We start from the raw sequence: 6,246 nt of genomic DNA on the forward strand, positions 1-6,246 counted from the left end.
CAAATATCCAGTGTTTATTTGTTCACTTAACTAATATGGCTTGAACCTAATTAATTCAAAATTAATTTTCTTAAAATGTCACATAAGATCAAAAAAAAAAAAGTTTTAATATAGAAATGTCACAGTTGTGGGGAAGACTCCTGACTTGTTTGTTTGTCCAGCGAACGCTCATCGACACGCTTTCACGAGAGGAAGTAAGCCACGGTGGATAAAACACACACGTGTAACAGTGATAACGGCCATCCTTGACGAGATTGTGAAGCCGAACCCATTCAAACGTTTGGGGACGTTCACAAGGTGTGGACTTCAGATCGATGCTTGAAGAGCCACACGGTAAATTAATTTGGTAACACTTTATTTGAAGGGGGTTGAATAAGACTGTCATGACACTGTCATTAACATGACATAACACCTGTCGTGAACATGAATAAGCCTTCATGAATATTTATGACTGTTGTCATAAAGCGTCATTCGGTAAATTATGACACTTTTAATACGTAGTAGACATTATTCAAAATGTCTTTGTTATGACAACTTGACATTAACCAGGAAATCATTACTGTTTAAACTTTACCTTTAATAACATAAAGTTACGTAATTTTTAAAGTGCAATCAGTAATACTTTTATAACAAATTTATATCAGTAATGATTTCTTGGTTAATGTCAAGTTGTCATAACAAAGACATTTTGAATAATGTCAACTTTGTATTAAATGACGTTTTATGACAACAGTCATAAATATTCATGAAGGCTTATTCATGTTCATGACAGGTGTTATGTCATGTTTATGACAGTGTCATGTCAGTCTTATTCAACCCCCTTCAAATAAAGTGTTACCATTCATTTTAGGAGGAGTTTTACTTGAGAAATGTTTTTATAAAGTGTCGTTACTCTAGAGTAAAAATTTCTGGATACTCTACCCAATGTAAGTAACTTCACCGAATGAAGAAAAAAAAAAATGCATGAGATGCAGCTCGAGTTAAAATAGACTTCTTGTTTGCACACATGCTTTATTATTCTGGCATTTTCTACCTGCTGTGGCCCTTGAAATACTTGACCGTATTCTAATATGATCAATATAAGCATTATGGATTGTAAGTAATAGCTTTATAGGGTTTTTGTTTTGCTTTTTATGGAGAAAAAAAATTAGTTGGACAAGTGTTTTTTATTATTTGTATTTATTGCATTTTAATCTTTAAATTACCTGAATTTTTACGTAAATAAACATTGTTTCTGTCTGACATTTTAAGATATTTAATCAAATAATCTGATCAGATACTCAGCACTTGTATGTGTATATGATACGTTGGGTGTGTAGTATGTTTAGACAGTATAAATGGGGTTGAATGTTTCTGTTTCATGGTATTCTAATGGGTTTTTTGTTGAGACGTTCCATTGTGTGATGTTTCCTGAACAGGTCGTTGCTGAAAATGAGGATTTGTTCCCAATCAACTTACTTGACAAAACAAAATAAAAATACTTAAGAAGCGTTTTTTTTTTTTTTTTTTTTTTTTTCAAAAATGCTTTTTTACTCTTGAGTATTTCCTTCCATCGTTGCATTTTACTTGAGTAGTGTGACTCATAACTCAGTACGAGTTTTGGATAATCTACCCACTTTTGAATACATATTCAAACTTAAACATATTATGTTTAAGTTTGTTTTAAATTATTGTTCTTGCATATTTTTTTACATTTTGGTTGTCTTTAACTCCAAGTCATAACCCAAACAACATATTGCATATTTGGTAACGTCACAATATAGCTCTAGAGAGACGCCCAAACAGCAGCTGGATCCTTTTCAGATCGTCATCGGCTCAGATATCTGATGAGCAATGAGACACTCCCTTACATAAACATTCCACAAAATACATTTTGAAAGCAAATGCTTTCTTCTTTCGTTGCTGTTTTTAAATATATGTTTATTACTTTTCCAGATTTTTAAATGGAGATACACGGAAAGATAAAACCCACATTATGTATGCAGAGAAATAAACAAGCAAAAAGGAACCTCATGAACCCTAAAAGTCCCAAGCAGACGGGTGAAGAGTTGAGATTTTATCCACAGTAAAGCAGCAATAAAATGTCCCCTTAATTAACTTCAATATAGTTATTTCATACCATTTTTTTAAAGCAGTCAATTAATTACATATAGCTTTCTTGTATATCACAAAAATACATGAAGTTAAGTGCAATCATGTATGTTCACCATTATATGTCAAAACAAGTAATAATATAACAGTAATAGTAAAAATATCTATTTATTGTAATAATGCAATCTTAGTTGTGAGACTTGCATTAGCTGTACGCCTAAAATCAGAATAATCAACAGAAATAAAGGCTTCTAAATTTTCATACAACACAGATTGGAAAAAAAATACTAAAGGAAAAATTTTCCAATGGACAAAAAAATTTGGTTTTTGGAAATAAAAAAAATTGACTACCCAAAAAGAAAAACTTGAATAGGAAACATCAATTAAAAAAAAAAAACAACAACAAAAAAAAAGTATTCAAGAGGTTGAAGTCTGATTCATGGCGTGTGTGGACAGTTGTGTCGTTTATATGTAACTAGTTCCAACAGGCCCAGTGGATAAAAGCAATGGGTGGAGGACATGATGTCTGTGGTGATCAAATGCTTATTTCATGCAATACAATGATAATTAGTTACATAAAAATTGCACAGTGTTGTTTTCTGGTTTTTATTTTATTATATTTCTTTTTAGATATACTTAAAATGAAAATGACAGACCTCTCCAGACTTACAAAGGTAAGTCGGAAAATAAGCAGTGCATTAAATACTTATTTTCCCCCCCAAGACTAAATCAGACCCCAAATTAAAATAATTATTTTATTAATATGTATTTTAATGTGTTTTTAATATGTATTTTTGTCTGAATAAGTCATACTTTATATAAAAAAATAAAAATGAATAAAACCCATTCATGTCATAATATTAAGACTACTGGGAGACACAATGTGTAGTGTTAAATTGCATAAAACTTTGCCTTTGACATCTCCTCCTTTTTTTTTTGTTTTACACCAATATATGTTAGTAGGGACGGTTTGGCGCACTGTGACTGGATTAAACAAATAGTGACGATTAGATGTAACTTACAGCTTTTTCAGTTTTCCAGCGAACGCAAGAACACAAACCTTTTACGAGGTAGATCTCACATTTGGCTGAAAAACATGAAGGCATCGTAGAAGAAGCGATGCTACATTTTAGTTAAGGAAATGCCATCTTACTCATAGAAGAGCATATGTGTGGTGTTGAACCCACGGTTTTGTTTTGGTTTTTTCCCCTGAAAGCAGTGGGTTTCCTACATGCACCCTGCAGTGTGCAGCACGAGATTAGATCATCAGCATCAGATTAGCTCCACACAGGATGCGACAATAAAAGTGTGGTGCCAAAAGCACACCAAAAACACAAGAGTCAGGCATGAAACCAGACAAGAAGTTAAAGGCTCAGCCGCATAAATGACATCTTGACAAACGACTTGGATGAATCAAATGTGCTGTAATTATCCCACATTACACTCAATGCGTCCATCGCGATGTTGTAAGTGGGGGAAGAGAGATTTGCATCTGATGTAGTAACGGCAGAGCGATTTGGTGGGCAGCCTTGTTCTGTCAGCAGATGACACTGATTAGGAACAGTAAACACAGCTTTGGTTCAAACTCAGCTAGCATTCTGTGCACTCAAAATCCTGAACCCAGTTGATCATTGACCCCGGTTATCTGTGTGGCACCCCGGCCCTTGACACCCGCCGTAGACAGACGTCCCCGCTGACCGCCCCTTCCTACTAGCGTGTCACCCCCACCCGTTCGTTTGATGCAGTTGTATGTGCCTTTACTAGAAGTTGCCGCAACTGAAACTTACAAGCAAATCAGGACAGGACGTTGAACTGATTCATCTGCTCTGCAGAGCTGCTTTTGTGAAAGTGCCAAACTCCAGCATGTGGTCTCTGCAGAGACACGACTGCGGCCCAGCTCCTGTTGTACTGATGGAGCCAAAACAAAAGGCCTAAACTGTGTTGCGTTAAAGAACGAGAAACAAAGTAAATCTAAGCGCTTCCTGTGTTTTGGCATCAAACTGCTCCTGTTTGCTTCTCAATGTCATGAACTCTGGGTCAGTTTTAAAGTTGGATCATAAACTCATTTGCTTAAGAAAAAGCAAAAAAAAACACAAAAAAAAAAACATTAAAAAAACAGCCTAAACCCAAAGTGGCCACAGTGTATTGACATGAGACACAGATTAACAGAATAACTATTTGTGATACTGAAACGTAATCTCAAGCTTTTGCAAACATACCAACTACTGGCAGGACTCCAGAAATCCATGCCTTTCTTTTTGGAGCTTTGCTGCTGACTTTGCTTCCCGACAAACTGCAGATAAATATCTGGCATCCAGATGTAAATTTAGCTTTGAGCAAGTCCCGGCAGTATTAGATTTGTCTCAGTGCACAGCCTCTGACAGGGGAACTTTTCAGAATTGCAAATATAGCCCACCAGCGTCAGCTTTGTTGGACAGGATTCTTGGAATACTTGTTTTCTGAATAGCTCCTCATTCAGGCCAGTTAGAACAGATTATTTTAAATCAATCACAAATACTGGATTATCAAGGTGTGCACCAAGTCGAGCTGTTCTGACTTGAATAAGTGAATCAATGGTCGTGTAAGATCCAACATTTTGTAGGTAGTTCACACTCTGCACTTTGTAATGCAGTGTTGTGAAAGCCTTGTCCTTCGTTAGATTGAATGCTTTGTAGAAGAGGAGCATTAGGTCACATGCTGTGATTCGTCCACACTTGTCTGTTTTTGTGCCTGCTGGGTATGTCCCTGGGATGAGCCGGCATGCACAAGGATAATGGAAGTTTTCTTGAACGAGCATGCAGGCTTGAAAAAGAGATTTTAAACATGGGGGTGGAGGGGACCGAGGACGGGTTCTGTTCATGAGGATGGAAGATTTTAAAAGTTCCCGTTGAAGATATACAGTTCAGTCAAAAGCGTTCAGTGAACTTTAACTTGCTTGCACTTTTGCAACGTTCAATTGGATTTCATGCGATAGGCCAACACAAAGTGGATTTTGTTTTCAATGCCGTGACCTGTGGTACTCCTAAATATAATCCAGCGCAAACAATTCCCCTCCCTTGTAAGCCAAACATGTCGGCAGCAGAATCCACCTGTGCGCGTTTTAATCTCGGTGACGCCCAATGCCATCACAAAGACGGTGGGACACGGCAGCCAGGTAGAAAGTCTAAAACCGAGTTAAATGTGTAACGTGACAAAATGTGAAACAGTCTGAGGGATGTGCAAACCTTTGCAAGGCACTGCAACATGTATGTCTTTGGACTTACAGGACGAAACCAGAGCACCAGGGGGAAACCCGTGAATGCATGCATAGAGGTGGCAGAGTCATCCTGTGGGTTTTTTTTTTTTTTTTTTTAGCAGACATATAGAATCCGGTCTGTGTCGACCCCACTTCGTCATCTTGCCACCCAGCACCAACACTGCTTCCACCAGTACACCAAACATGCTTGGTGTACTGGGAAAAGCTGGTATGGACATGTCCCGGGATATTTGCAGCCAAAGGGGGTTCAACAAAGTCTCGGTGAGCTGCATGCGAATGCCTGCCTGCCACACCTTTCAGATTTTCAAAACCACGCCTAATTTTTCTACACTCCATGACTTTGTTCTGCTTTGTTGGCCTTTCATGCGACTAATAAAGGCGCTGAGAAATTTGTGAGGAAAACGATTCATAAAAAGCTGAGAGTACAAAAGGGAGGAAAAAATTGCAGCAAAACCTCACATGGCAATGGCCCCTGCACACGTTGCCATGGGAGCAGGGGAGCATGTGACGTCCGATTTGTCCACATGCTCAAAACATTCATTTTCCAACAATGCTCACCAAAATTAAACATTAAACTAGACCTCGTCCAATTTGTGTTGTTATCAGGACAACTGAAGTTTTCTAGTATTTCAAGGAAACAATGTGAGACATGTTTGAGAAGAAATGCTTTGGGGATTTTTTATTTGATTTTATTTTTCCTGTTTTTTTTTTTTTTTTTTTTTGTCTTCTTGACAGTAACCAAAAAAAAAGAAAAAAGAAAAAAATCATTTATATTACAGTAAATGACAAGGCAAATCACGTCAGCCCCATGACGACGTAAATGGGGGCGGGGCGGGACCACCGACTGCAGTTAAGTGTCTCTGAACGGGTTGCAGAGGGAGGCAGAATCATCTCTGGGC

The sequence above is a fragment of the Poecilia latipinna genome, unplaced genomic scaffold (genome assembly GCF_001443285.1).
Source record: "Poecilia latipinna isolate Pla-1442-1.1 unplaced genomic scaffold, P_latipinna-1.0 Scaffold164, whole genome shotgun sequence".
Taxonomy (NCBI): Eukaryota; Metazoa; Chordata; class Actinopteri; order Cyprinodontiformes; family Poeciliidae; genus Poecilia; species Poecilia latipinna.